General features: G+C 40.6%; 1 long non-coding RNA gene across 1 annotated transcript; it reads right to left on the bottom strand.

The window, feature by feature from the left end:
* Positions 1-442: 442 nt before the first annotated feature.
* On the bottom strand, positions 443-15,423 carry LOC122466653. The gene is made up of 3 exons (XR_006292342.1): positions 15,411-15,423; positions 14,714-14,718; positions 443-575 (listed from the first exon to the last, which is right to left on the bottom strand). It is a non-coding gene; the product is annotated as an uncharacterized LOC122466653 (long non-coding RNA).
* Positions 15,424-15,692: the final 269 nt, after the last annotated feature.

Below are 15,692 nucleotides of genomic sequence, written 5' to 3'. Positions count from 1 at the left end.
ATAGAGAGTGTGTCAGCATGCTGTCTTGTAAGTTCATACAGCGGCAAGAAGCAACCAGTCCTGAGGCGGGGCAGGGGGAAACCCCGACATCAGCCCCCCTCCTCCCTCCCCAGCTGTCTTCACAGCAATCTCTCTCTCTCTCTCTCACACACACACACCCCTCTCTGCCTCTGTGTTCAACAGCACAAGCATTCCACATTAATGGTTTGCTTTGTGTCCCGGAGCAGATCAGCACAGCATTCAAGGGCTGTCAGAAACGGAGCTTTGAAAGGGGAGGGGCGCATGTCTCTAGGGCAGTCGAGTTCAAAACAATGAGCAGAGTGGCCACTTGAGGGATTATGGGAAACTTCCGGAGGCCAGTTGATTGCTTTCTGCGCTGTAATGTGTTTACACTGCCAATACTGTGCTGAACCCTCTGCACTGTACGGCTTACGACTGTCGGCGAGATGGTTTTTTTACAGCACTGCAACTGAGGAGTTTCTGCGCACTAAGTGGCTTGGCAGTGTGTACACCTCGGGAGTTACACGGCAGAAAACTGCTTTACTGTGCAGTACCTTGCCAGTGTAGACAAGGCCCTAGTGTCTGGTTTTCAGGGTCGCTGAGCAACCACTATTCCAAATGAGTTCAACGGGAGCTGTAGGGGTCAGCATCTATCAACCAGGCTTTAGATGTCTCGGGCTGCACATCCAAATCTTGAGACACCCAAGGCATAACCACACAATGTGGAAGTGGGGCCACCGTACTGAAATTAGACATCTTGGTAGGGTGTGCTGGTGAAAAAGCTGAATGCCCTACATTATGGGTAAACTTTCCAAGCGCCTAAGTAACGTAGGTGCCTTATAAGTCCCATTGAAAGTCAATAGGACTTAGGCACTTTTGAAAATTTTACTCTGTGACAACAGTGAAATCTAAGCTTGCAACTGAGCGTATGTTGGGGTCATCTATGAAATCACTATTAAACAGGATTATGGTGAATTCAGACAAATATAGAGCAGGATTTTCTTTGTATAGGACAAAAGAGGTGGACCAGGAAAGCAAGTAGCAAAGCCTGCTGGTACCTAAACACACTGGGAGTTTTTTCCAGATGGTTCATCTTTACACTGCTTGAAGATTACTCATGTAACCGTGTTTGTAGAGCCGAGTGAAACTGCAACATATTTTCCTCAAATATCCACTTGAATCCTGAAATGAATTCACATGGTTTAGATTCCTTAGGTGTTTGCTTTCCCCAAGTATTCTAGCAAATGAATTTACAGGCAGGAATAGTCTTTGCAGGAACAGCAAATATTGCAGAATATTATTTTTATGTAAGTTATTATAATAATAATTTGCACTGCAGAAATACCAAATGTCCCCAGTCCAGCTGGGAGCCTCATTGCGCTAGGTGGAATTCATAATCACGGAAATTTGCACCAGAAACCTGATCCTAAATGCAACACTTTTAATTATGTAAGAAGATCTATGTGTATGGATCTCCCCCATGGAGACAGAAATCAGCTGCCTCCATAGCACCCTTTAGGCTTTAGAGAGAGATGAAACATTATAAACACATGGCCTTTACAGAGGTATATGCACCGGGGGTGGGGTGTAGAGGGGTAATGGGGAAGGATGGGCAAAGCTCATCATCCCCTGAACACACAACAGAAAACCAGCTGAAAAATTAATGCTGCTTCAGGCCTCATTAGCTCTTCTATGAGTCACCCCTTGAGTTGAACTATGGAGGGTTTCTGGGGATAGTAGGCATGGGAAGCCATGTTGTCAGTGAGTCATGGTACCATGAAATCATGAGGTGCAAAGAGCTGGCAAATTTCTCAAAACTCATACAGATCTCAGGGCATCTAGCGGGCCTGTGGTCCAGATCCCCTGCTCATTCCATGAAGGGCACACCCTGCTCACTCAACACCAGAACTGAGAAAACCTTCTCAAGGTGAACCTAACAGAGATTTCCTCTTCCTAGACCCACCTGTCAGAGGGCGGGACATCAGGCCCAGGGAACAGAAGCATATCACATGATGTACGTATCTCAGCAACACAGGTTGAATTTCAAGCCCCAGCCATGGACAGTGTATTTCTCAGGAGGAAGCTACAGATCTAGAATCATAGCTGCTCAACATTTCTTTTACAATTTTTTTGGTCAAAATTAAGATGTTCGATGAAAATGGTTAGAGTTTGATGAACATTTTCAATTTTTCCAATGAAAACCATTCCTAAACTGACAAATTTTCTTTTAGATTTCTTTTCATTTAAAAAACAAACACATTTTCCACGAGACATTTCAAAGAAAATACTATAACTGGACATTTTTCACAGAAATACACTTTTCCCCCCCACCAGCTATAGCCAGAATCATTGACTAAAATTGTTACTTATAATGAATAAATTAGACATTATGATCAATGAAAAAGGCTGAAAAATATTCAAATACAAGTATTATTAATTATTTACACTAGTTATTGGTCCCGAGACCACTCTGCACCCACTTCTCACTGCCACTATCTCCACAGCAGCATAGAGGGGAAGTATGAGTATGGGGCTGAAGGAGGAAAGAGGCATTGCCCTGTCACTTAGCCATCAGTGGAGGCTCCTTGCTGTAGCCCCATGATGCTTGCCATCAGAGTCCCTCAGCTTCAGAAATTCACTCCCTTGGCTGCTATGAAATTGTCCTACTTTGTCAACTCGCAAGGCGTGCCATACTACACATTTGTTTTCCCAAACTGAGAAAGTCTGGGAGGTCTCTCGCAGGAGATCACAAAGATCAGAAACTTCATTTCAGCTGCTGAGTTATGATTTTATGCTAATGATGGGGCAAAGGAGGGCTCCTAGAGCAGTCATTTGTCTGAAGGAGTACCTAGAGCCAAGCATCTACACCCCTTTGTATGGAATGCGTATTACAGGAAAGTAAATATATAAAATAATTAAAATACAAGTAGGTTCATGGCAGGTCTATTGGCCAAAATCTTCTGTGCACAGAGAGGCAGACACCTCTACCAACTGTGGATTGTATCAACAGCAGCTCTGGGTCTAGCGAGAGGATTCCACTCCCTACAGAGATCCCTTGTGTAAGAGCTGTTTCATGGAGTTTTGCTCAGGGGACCAGGATTTGGCTGCAAGACAGAAGAAAATCAAAGATCGCATGCAGCGAGTGATCAAGTCTGATAGAAAAGGCTCCTCTTTCCTGCTGTCTCACTGAAACAGAAAGAATTTATTTTGGGGAACCAGTTATTCATTTTGTTACATACTGAACTCAGATGCTTTAACAGTGTAAATTTCATGGTAGGTGACAAAAATCTCTTTAAAACACACACTGTTCCTTGTTTTATGCCAATAAAACTCCCACTGATGCAGCAGTTTTGTACCATATTTATTTATTTTTAGCAGAGGATGGAGAAGGTCCTTTCCAGGATCCAGGAAGATCATTTCAAACGCTAGAGGCAAAATCCTCCCATCAGAGCAACAACTTTGGCCTCAGATTAGTGGTTTACATGAAGTATTTGTGCCGAAACCTATCAATGGGGATGCTCACACCGAATAGTGAGTATGTCAACTCCACATTGGTTTGGCATTGAGGCAAAAGGATAGGGTGAGGCAACTCCTCAGTGCGTGCCATGCAGGCCTGTCTGAGCCTGATCTGCAGACAATATGACCCTGCTAGAGCTCCTGCTAAGTGACCCTACCCTTCAGCTCAACCTGTAGAGGCAGATGCTCTGAAGCGCCTTCGTTCAAGCCCTGTCCATGATCCATACTGGAGTCTGTTTACAAGCCCAGCCACAAAAGGGTTCATTCGGGGTGCGGGTGTGCTGCCTGTCTAGCAGTTGCCCCAGGTGCACTGTCTGTGCAGTGCTGAGGCATGAGGAAGGACAGTCAGGAGAGGAGATTGATATTCTCTTTGATAGGGTACATTGTATTCTAGTCTATGAGCCTTAGAAAGGAAGAAGTGGCAGGGCCCTGGCAGCACCTTGAGCCCCCTAAGGGTATGTCTACACTGCACTTGAAAATCTGTAGCTGGCCCATGCCAGCTGACCCAGGCTCGCAGGGCTTGAGTTAAGGGCCTGTTTAAATGCAGTGTAGATGTTCGGGCTCAGGCTAGAGTTCGAGCCCTGGGACCCTCCCCCCCCGCACAGAGTCCTAGAGTTCAGGCTCCAGCCCAAGCCCGAATGCCTACTCTGCAATTAAACAGCCCCTTAGCCCGAGCCCCATGAGGTAGAGTCAGCTGGCACGGGCCAACCGTGGCTGTCTAACTGCAGTGTAGACATACCCTCTGTCGATTCCCTTGTGGCATGCCTCAGGCTGTGCTAGCCCACTCATCCCCTGTGCTCACGGAGTGGTTGCACTAAAGTGGGGCAGAACTCCCTGCCCTCCTTCATGCATTTTTACAAGAGCAGGTGTGTGGAAACTCTGGACACTGAAGAGTGATTCAAAATTAACCTGATAATGGGTGATGCTACTAGGCCAGTGGGGTCCCAGAAGATATTATGGCCTAGATTGTCAGCTGTTTAGCCTTTGCCTCTGAATGTCGCTGTTCCACCTCCACTCATGTACTTGTCCCTTTGCAAACAGCAGCACTCCGAAAACAACTTAATACTTCTCGTTCAATTACCTCAACCACTTTACAGACATCAATGAATTCAGTCCTGTAGCACCCCTGGGGAGCTAGGTTAGTGTTGTTGCACCAATTAAACAGATGAAAAGGAAGGTGCAGAGAGTTTAAGTGACTTGCCCGACATCACATAAGAAGCCTGTTGCACAGCCAAGAATGGAACCCAGACTTCTTGGCTCTTAATCTGGTGCCTTAACCACAACTCTGCTGGGAGCAAGCCTCTCCTGGGAGATTTTTCTCTCCATAAAATCATCTTGGCAGTATGTGACAGGCATAATCCTCCTTCCATATGTTTTATTTTCCATACATAGAAACTCTTCCCACTAGCATTCTGTAATCTCAGTAGATAAGCAGCGTGAACAAACAGAGACAGAAACTATGTGCATGTTACTTTCACAAAATCGTTTGAAATTTCATACAACTTAGAAGTGCAAAATTGGTTTTAGTTTTCCTTTTTCTTATTTTATACTGTCTGTGACACAAATGAATGGAATATGTGGATCCAAAATGTAAGAAAGGGATGCAGCATTTCATGGTCCATGGCATTCATGGCAGTGAAACAGAAAGCACGTCACAAACCCGTCTTTTGGCTGTGACATAGCACATAAGCTGAGTAATGACCCATCTAGCTTATGACAAGCCACAGCAAAGAGACAGATGTGTGACATGCCTTTCATATCATGCTACATATCACGAAAGCCCGCAACCCTCACTATGTTCCTTTGAAGCCATAACATCTTTGTGACAGTAAATACAACGGTACAAGATGTACATGATCTTCAGTCATTACTGAAAACACAGATTCTTTCTGTATAACACTTCTAAGATACTGCCTTTACTATCCATCCACACAACTAAAACTCTGATCCACCCTTCTCTCTGGCTTTGATTAAACACACTCTTGCCCTGCTCTGATCCATTTGGAACACTGCTGCAAAGATCATTCTCCTAGTCTGCTTTGACCAGGTCACCCCACTTTCCCGCCACACCTCTATTGTATCAAACTTATCTTCACCAGAAAGGCCCTTCACACCCTATCCCATCATCTCTTGTTCACTACTGGGATGGTGACAACTGGCCCTGGTGGTGCTAGCCTCCGTTGCCTACTTATTAATTTTTCAAAGACGCAACTTCATGTTTTGTCCCTTGCTGTTCCTTGCACGTGGGAGGAGGTCCCTGTAAACATCTGTAAATGAATGAATTATCCACATTCAATACCCTTCATAAAACTCTCATTCTCCTGGATGCCTGCAAAAATCTTAACGGTTAGGGTGTGCTGAGCCCACAGACTGTCACGCTGACCACTGTTATCTCATTGTGGTCCCCAATCAGTCTATCTGTATCTCTTCTCTCTTGTTTTATGCTTAGCTTGTAAGCTGTTTAGGGTAGGGACCATCTTTTTGTCAGGTGTCTGTACCGTGCCAAGCACAATGCAGTTCTTGTCCACGATTAGGGTTCCTAAGTGTTTCGAGTAATGCAAATAATAAATAAATAATGCTAATAATAAATATTGTTGGAAAGCAAAGCATTGTTGGGGATAAGATTCTCAACAGTATAATTTGCTCTTATGAGCTTTAATAGAAGATCCCACAACAAATTTCTTTCACTGTAACATTTGAATGTGCTCTCCAGAGAGATAAGATTGAATTATTTATGAATAACTGTTGAACACGAATCTCCCAAAGTTCTGTTTCTAATACTGATCTTTCTGAAAAAACAACTGGGCCTAGTAAATTAGCTTCCTAAAAGATGTATGAATGCATAACTTCAGGGGGATAATCACAATTTAAAATACTTTGTAATGTGTCTTCTGTATCAGGATAACTTTTTTCTATAGCATATTTCACGACAGGACAATTTTAAATAAAACAAGCATTTTTTTCCTCTTAAAATAGGGTACTTGTTATTACAGCATGTTGAGACAGGCAACCATAGCAGAAACTCTTGGTAGAAGTGTAAATCTTTCTCAATTATCATGGAATAATTCACACCTGTCTACTATGAAGTCAGCCTATGTGCATTGTTTATAAAGCAGAATGTTTTCCTGGGATTGGAGAAAGGAGTTTAGTACCATGAACTCTGTTTAGGGACAGGGCAGTTCTTCAGATTAAGCCACTGAACATCACTATGGAGGTTGACAATTATGAGCTTTATTATTTCTGAAATGTATGGTGTTAGGCACTGAGTAAACTCCCCGAATCCTGATCTCACATGTAAGTGATGCAGCGGAAAACTAGAGATGGGTTCTCTGAGGGTAACCTTTCCTTCAGTTGGTCCGAAATCCTGAGCAGTAGAGCGGGTCAATTTTTTCCCCAAAAATTTCAATATTAAAAAGAAAAACCAAAACACAAACAAAACAGAGGATATTTTTTAGAACACCCTTTCTTTAACCAACTTTAGAGCTGGCTGAAATGTCATTAATTTCAAAGTTCAAAAAAGTTTTAAAAGTCCAAATTTTGAGTCTCTCTACCCCCAATTTCACACTCCTTATTCAGGCAAAACAGTCAGCTTCAAAGGGAGTTTTTCCCTTGATAGAGCGTGAGTAGGGGCTGCAGAAGACAGGCCTGTAATGTAAAGCAAATATATTCAAGAAAGCACGTGCTTCATATTCTTAAAATTATATGTAGCAAATTCGTAGTGAGATGAAAAAGGATTAATAAGAAAGGTCCAATACATTCTTTTGACAGTTTAAAATCTTGACTTTTAAATGTTTTCTTTTTGAAAATCTAAATGAAGATTCTTTTGAAAATGTAGTCTAAGAACTGCAATGTTTGCATTTTACTTTTTAACTTTTCATGCCATTTGGACTTATTTAGCAAAGTCTCTCCTGAGATGCAATACAATGTAAATAAAACCTACAGTTTGATACATAATAAATACAAAGTGTATTCATTTATCCTTTGGAGTATAATACTCAACCGTAACTAAATAAAATATGCTTGCATTTTTTTCTCTTTATGAACTTTGGAAGCCGAGTTTTGATGAATAGATCATATAGGATTATTCAGTTACAGTTTGCTTTTATATATTTCAGAAAGAAAATCATAAACATGACCTCATATATTAATAAATCAATTATGGAATGTCATTTTACACATATGCTCAAAACATGACCCCTTCCAAGTTCTCTTAAAGCAGTAAGCACTAAGTCAGAGTTCCGACTGAAGAAGTTCTAGTTTTAAAAACACTGGGAATAGTCTTATCTAGTAGATATGAAATAAGAGTGTTTTTCAATTACAGTTTGTATTGCTTGCAGTGGTTTATTAAATTCCTCTCAACAGCACCACTTAAGTTACAGATGAACAATCATTGCCATTACTAACCCGTTCTTAGCTTTAGAAGAAATCTCTCTCTAATCTTTTCAAGCATTTTTGAGTCATGAAAGGGTAAAATAGAAGTAGAAGCCTGGATTTGATAGAGATTCTTTTGCACTCTCAGAGGCAACTCAATGCTAAATCATTTTCATTTTATACAACAGAATATTACTGGTGATTCATTTGTAATGGAGACTACAGTAAAAACTTCTGGGGGGGATTTTGACAAAGAAAAATGTCTAGTGATCAATGCACTAAACTTTAAAAATGGTGTTAATGAAAATGCACAGCACATTTTTCTTGTTACTAAGTTTCATCAAGTGTTGTTCTTACAATGTTACAATGTTTTATATTTATTCGTCTGCTAGAGATAAGAGCAGGTTAAAAAACATCTGATATAAAGCAAAAACAACCACCCCATTTCCTCTGTTCTTTTCTATCTATGGCGCTTACACAGTCCCCATGCATTTGATTGACTCACAATCTTTCAGTGCATCTGTAAGGTAGGGAAGGTCTAATAGCCCCCATTTTGCAGATAAGGAATCAATCCATGAGGAGAGTAAGTGACTTGCCCAAGGTCACTTAGGAAGTTTGTAGCAGAGCAAGGAATTGAACCCAGGTCTCACAAGTCCCAGGCTAGCAGGCTAACTATTGAGCCATCCTTCCTGTATTAACTAAACTTTGCAAAAATAAACTTTTGTGGGAAACTTCATGAATAAACTTCTCCATTTTGGTTTGGAGCTATATTGTGTTTCCCACAATACTGATTTCTGAGAAATTACAAGGCTGTGGCTATATTTTGCATTGAATCATGCACAACAAGATACTTTCACATGAAATTTCCTGCCTATAAACTTTTTTTGTGTAGAAGTGAAAATGGAGTAAGTGGCCATCCTTAATTTTTACTTATATGGGGTGATGCAAGAAACAGAGTTAGTACATTTTATTTTGTACTTAGTTTTCTGTGTATGTACACACACACATTCTTTTTGAAAGGGAGGTGAGGAGGAAATCCAAGAGTAGCCTAGAAAGGAAAATTCAAATATAGCTGATGGTGAAGCATAGGAGGCAGATAACTAGATTTGAGCTACTGCAGCTCTTGCATAGTTTAAAACTGAAGTATTTTGAAAACTGTACAAATGACAAGCTGTCACTTTAAATCCTGGTCCTGCCTGCAGGCTAAGGTGTTCTATAGGAAAGGGTGTGATCTGGACCTAGCAGTCAGTTTGCAGACAGCCAGTTTACAGTAAGGTGGTGTGAGCTGGGCTTTTTTTGCTTTAGGGAGCAGTCTGTTTTGTCTCTCTCTGTGTTGTTAAGGTTTGGGATTTTAAGATATAAAGTAGTGGTACATAGAATGCTCTTTCTGGAAGGTTTCAATATTTTATATTTAACTTCCCTGCAGGCATGCTGTGAACATAGTGGACAGAAAGCTACTGACAAGGATGGGATTCAAAAAAACTGAGAAGAAGAAAAGAGAGAGTATAAAGGTAAAATGGCTGTGTATAAAGGTTACATGGACAGTTTTGAACTTAATTAAAAAGAGGAAGATTTTGCTGCTTTTTATATATGTAACATATATTCAGAGACTTGAGCAGTATTTTTATGCAAATACTATAAGAAGATAATGATAAATAGTGGGCTATATTCCTAACATTGGTGGGGGGAAAACAACTTGCCCAAAAACAGATGTTTTCCAAAAGAACCTGATAAGCTTGAATATAAGGACATAATAGAGATTCTAAAGAAGCATTATGTGCCTACCACTAATGATTTTAACAGCACAATGTACGTTTCGTCTAAGAAGCCAAATGGAAAGAGAAAGTATCTCTGAATTTGTGGCAGGCCTGAAAAAAACAAAAAAAGGTCTGTAAAGTGACTGCTATATCCAGATCACTACTGGACACTGCTAGGCCCACTTCCCTATAGAGCTGCCTAGCGTGCAAACAGGATCAGAATTTAAGGTGACAGCTTGTAATTTTTACAGTTTTCAATACATCACACTAAGATATAGGGAAGTAATTGCAGTATCTCACATTTCAAGGTGTTACAGTCATTGATTTTTTATTATTATTAATTTTATTGTGGTAGCTTAAGGTAAGAGTGGTGCTCTGTTGCACTATGCACAGTTCACACCCAGAGGAAGAAATAATCTCTCCTCCTGATGACCACCATAAAAGCAAATTACTACTGCATCCTCCAGATAATACAACCAGCAACAGCAGTGCAAGATTACATAGAGAAGCATGCAATTAGCAGATCGGTAACACCTAGCTAGTGTTCTAGGATTCCTCCCTACCAACCAAGGGTTATGAATGTGTCAGAAAGCCCATACAAGCTATAAACAAGAATTCTTTTTTAATGTGCGTTAGATAATCAGGGAGAAGAACTAAAACAGTAGGAAGTTCAAATCTAGCTAAATAAGTCAGTGAATCTGAGTGGAGCACACGTAGCTACCGTCCATTAGAAAATGCTATTATGCTGTGAGCTACTGAGCTTCCATCTGCCTGTGAACTTCCTTTATAACATTGACGCTGTATCCTATCGATAATATTTGATTGAAGTATTTATACTTTGGTGAGATAACGGGCCTGATGTCAATGGAGTTATGCCAATTTACACCAGATGAGAATCTGTCCCAATGCATTCAATTTATGGTCTGACACTGACATGAGGTCCAGTCATGAAAGGCGACAAGCGCTTCTTCCAAGGGTATGTCTACACAGCAAAGAAACAACAACACATTTATTAAAAACCAAAAAACCAAAAAACCAAAAAAAAAACTCTTGTAGCAGTGAGTCTCAGAGCTTGTGACAACTTGCTACGGGGCTAAAAACAGCAGCATAGATGTTCGGGCTCAGACTGGAGCTCAGGCTCTAAGATATTTCCCTTCCCCCTACCTCCGAAAATCTACTATTTTTAGCTCCATAGCACCCAGGGTTTGAGATTTGCTGCCTTCTCCTCCCCCCCCCCCCCCCAGTGCATACATATCCTACGCTCCGCTCCTGAGCATCTTCATCTCCCTTTGAAGTCAGATGGGAGTGGAGGGCACTCGGTTCCTTGCAGCATCTCTGTGTCTAAGTATTTCTACAGACCCCATTGCCTCAATATCTGGATGCCTATGAAACTAAAATGAGCTTGCTGCCATCAATACACCTGTAAGAAATAGAGTGCATTACTGCGTATGACCTACTGCATATGTCCTAGAGAACAACATTGTTAAAGGACACAAATGGGATACTCAATTTGGATGCTTTCCCATGCGAGTGAAAGGCATCACTTGGAGTACCCTCCTCATGCAATTCTAAAGGAAACTGACTTGATTTAGGCAGGCAAGTATCAGCTTGTGATTACCATTTAGGTGAGGATGCAGTTATGTACTCTAGGAAACATTGGTGCATGTGTGTTTTCTGTTTACTATATTATCTAATGTGTACTGCATTGGCTTGGTGTGGTCTTTTTGTTGTTGTTGTTGTTATTGGTTTGTTTTTTGTTTTTATTCTGGGTGGAGAACTTTTAAATTTTTTTAATGCTTCCAACCACAGAAACCAGTTTGACAATTTGTTCACAAAAGTCTCTTTAAGTCTGTGGCAAAAAATTCTCTGAATGATTTCAAGAATACCAGTGGCCATTCCAGGGGCTGTTTTGGCTCTTGCTGCTTCTGATACCATTTGTATTGATTTTTAAGGCATCCCCCTCACATACCCTTTCAGCTCTAACTCAAAGCTTAATTACTACTAATGGGTCAGACACTGGCTTAGTCACTTACCTAAAAAAAGACAGAATTGTTCTAGAAAAGCTCAGAAACCCTTTCATCTACTGTTTGGGCTTGAAATGTAGAAGGAACATTCTGCCAAGAAGCAAAGGATGTTGAAACAGAATCATGCAGTGTGTTAATGCCATAGGGTATTGGAAGTAAGATGCCAGAGACTTCAAGCATACATGGCATGATCTTTGCGATACAGCAAAGAAGATGGAATAACATCAGAGAGCTGTACACACAATGCAAAAGGAACAGTATAATCATGCATCTTCCCTCCAAGCAAATCAGTGCTGGCAACGACAGTCTCTGCTCTAACCATTCATGTTATAGTTCAAGGTGTGAATATCTTGAGTGGCAGATCCCAAAAGCAATACCCTCCAGCACTATGGAAATGGAAATTTGCAACACTACTTTACCTTGCCCAATGCTTCAAAACACATCTGACCTGGTTCTTAATAGGGCTGGCCAGGAAACAAGAATTCTGTTTAACGAAAAATGTCAAGGTTTTGGAATTTGGTTTCATTCCACATCAGAATGCAAATGAGACCTTTCACATTTTTAGGTGAAAAAAATGTGAGTGATGCATCCACCCCCAAAATAGCCAATTGAGTTGGTCGCTCACCTGGGATGTGGGAGCATTCAGTTAAGGTCCCTGCTCTGACTGATTCAGAATCTTGGTCTTACACATCCCCAGTAAGTGCCCTAACCACCGGACTATAAAGTCTCTCAACATCTCCTGTTACAACTGTTCCATTTTGTATAAATAGGTAAATAGAGCTGGGCAGAGTTTTGGGGCGGAAGCTTTTTTCAGAAAAAAATGCAGATTCAGCGACACCAAAATGTTTCCCAAATTCAGGTCAGTTTCGCTGAACTGTTTCAGTTAAAAATAAAAAAAGTCTAAAAAACCGGAAACATTGCCACTTTTGAAATGAAACCTTTCAATTTTTTGGTTTAAAATTACTCAATTTCAAAATTCCCTTCAATTTTATTTTTTAAAATTGAAAGTATGTTTAAAAATGGTCAAAAGTGTTTCGATTTTGTCAAAACGAAGCATTGTGTTCAATGAAAAACAATGGGGTTTTTTTACTTGTCAATTTGTTCAACCCCAAATGTTTTTTTCCAGTTTTTTTAAATTTCCATCAAACTGAAAAATCTATTTCTTGCCCAGCTCCATAAGTGTTTGTTGGACCAGAGAGCGAGCGAGTGAGAGAGAGCAGGAGCTACTGACTTCATAGCTGAGTGGTTAGGTTACTGATCTGGAATATGAGTTAGACAAACACAAGTCCCATACTGCTATATTCTCAACAGGTGCTTGAACATGGCTATCCCATGACCTGGGCAAGTGCCCTAACCACTGGAATACAGGCTGTGCTGGGGTCTTTTCCTCAGACCTGAGGAAAAAAGTTTCATTGAAACCGATACACTTCTATGCGAAGTTTTGGTTTCATAAAAACTTCCCAACCAGCTCCAGTTCTTAGATGGTTAGTGTGGATGCTCTAAGGTGGCTAAGAAATCAGGTTGTATAATTGAAACCATGTAGTGTTTAAACTGGTTTTGCTTTTTTAAAGGTTCAGATCCATCGCTCAATAAAAAAATAACAAAGTAAATTCAGAGCACCTTCTGCTACTCTTGTCTCCTAATTAGCACTTCTTTCCTCACTTACACTGTTGTTGATCTCAGACTGAGATATATACAATTAGGGTCTCTAATTTTAGGGCAAAACTCCTAAGAACCCACTTTGAAGTGAAAAGTTAAGAATGTATTGTTTAATAAAATATACATTGAGAATGCCCCAAATGTACAGATTTGGCAGCATGGGAATATTTGCAGATGGGTCAGTAGCTGCTAACCATCTCTTGTGGTCACTGGGAACATATCCCTGGAAGCTTGGGGATTTGTGAAGGGCTAGTTTTTAATTCAAAGAAACCTAGGTCAAGATTTTCAAAAGGAGGTGGGTACATTTAATCTTCTGCGTGCATATTTAGACTCCAAAATGGGCTGATTTTCAAAAATGCTGAATACTGAATAGGTCCCATCAAAGAGAGGCTGAGAGTGCTGAGCATTTCTGAAAGGCAGCCTACATATATGAGAGCTTAAATCAGGATCTAGAAGCCTAACGTTAGGCTTTTATTTTTGGAAATGGTAGACCTAATTAAATGACAGATTTTGGTCCTAAAAAGAAGCCTACATTTTCCTAAAAAATAAACAGTGACAAATCAAATACTACAAACTGGAAACTGTATGTATACTATGTGGAGTTCTGTGATACAGTGATCCGCTCACTGTACTTTTAAGCACAGAGCAATACTTGAAGACTGAGAAGCAGTCAACACTTCCACTTAAATGGTGAAACCAAACTCTAATAAGAGATTATCTAGCCAATGTAGCCTCAGATTTCAGCTTTCAATACAGTATAATACAGTCTAATTTATAAAGTGCCTTATCATGCAAACATCCATAGGCACTGTAATTTAAAAGGGATTATACATAAGCCCCTCTAAAAGCAATATTAAAAAAAATTCTTAATCTTGCAGTACTTTCGTAAACATTGAGTGAAGGAGCTTCCTGGCGTTTGAAGGCGTAACTAGTTCCAAACTGAAGAAAGACCATGCCAAAATTTTAAAACTTGGGTGCCTAAAGATGGTTAGTTCTCATGATGTCACTTGAGGCCACCAAATGCGTTATGCACCTCCAGGATGTTCTGTCCAAAGCCAAATCTGGCCTGTTATTTACATCCATATTTAGGCACATAAATAAGGGGTGTATTTCATAGCTTTGTAAGGCTCAATTCTCAGCGGGTGTAAATCGGCATAGTTCCATTGAATGGAATTATGCCGATTTACAGCAACTGAGGATCTGGCCTACTGATTTTAAAGCCAGAGAAACGAATGTGAACATCTAGTCTGACTTCCTGCGTAACACAGATCATATCGTAGTTCCTGCAGGAAAGGCAATTGTTCTTCCCTACTCAGTGAGCACACTCTAGCTCAGTAACTTGTGCTTTTTATAAAGCCAAAGACTCCAAGTGATGATGAAGTTTACCAGGTCTCTTGTTAATCCACTCAATGGTTCACTACCCTCAGTCTTAACTTCAACTTCTAGCCAATGGGTTCTTAGGTCTTTCTCTACTATGTTTCCAGGGATGCAGAGTACCCATGATCCCCACTGGCATGAGTTGTGAGTTGCACATATGGAATGGCAACAGATTCAACTCCGGTTTTTGTTTCTAAGCAACTGATGATTAGAAGACTTGAAGTTCTACAGAGGGGTGTTTTGATGAGAATGAATGCAGCTTTTTTAATGCTGCTGGGGTATTCTATTGCAACATTTCATTAAGTGTCAGGGCTCCCTCACATAGGCAACTTTTCTTATTCTTAAATAACCAGATCTGTGCAGGGTTCGTGTGTAGAATGCCAGCTGATTGTATATCCTGAAAAAGCTGCCACAATGGAGATTTTTGCTTCTCACCAAGACTCTCATGAGCTTCCATTCAGAGGTTCAGTTAGGTGCCAACCTTGTGAACAATCATTGACCTAGGGTCCATCGTACACCATGGATGTTCACTGGAGTTAGGCTGACCAGATAGCAAGTGTGAAAAATTGGGACGGGGCTGGGTGGTAATAGGAGCCTATATAAGAAAAAGCCCCAAATATCAGGAATGTCCCTATAAAATCGGGACATTTGGTCACCCTAACTGGAGTTTTGACTTGGCTCGAAGAAGAATAGGAGGATCGATAACATTTTCAAAAGTACCTAGGTAACTTAGGAACCTAAGGTCCATTGACTTTCAATGAGACTTAAGCAGTTTGGCTTTGATCATCCATCACCTGCGGTTCACTATCAAAGAAATTCCATCTGATCACGTTAAGACACTTGGTGGAGCAGAGAGCGTGAATGAACCCCCGTGTATTTATTATTACTATTTAATTTATATGTGGTGGTAGCACCTAAAGGTTGCAATAAGGGATCCAGATAACAAAAAGACAGTCCTGGCCCGAAACAGCTGGTTTTCTGATATCGC

This window comes from Chelonia mydas, chromosome 7 (assembly GCF_015237465.2).
Source record: "Chelonia mydas isolate rCheMyd1 chromosome 7, rCheMyd1.pri.v2, whole genome shotgun sequence".
Taxonomy (NCBI): Eukaryota; Metazoa; Chordata; order Testudines; family Cheloniidae; genus Chelonia; species Chelonia mydas.
Note: the sequence above shows the minus strand (reverse complement) of the source record. Positions and strands in the feature narration are given on the sequence as shown.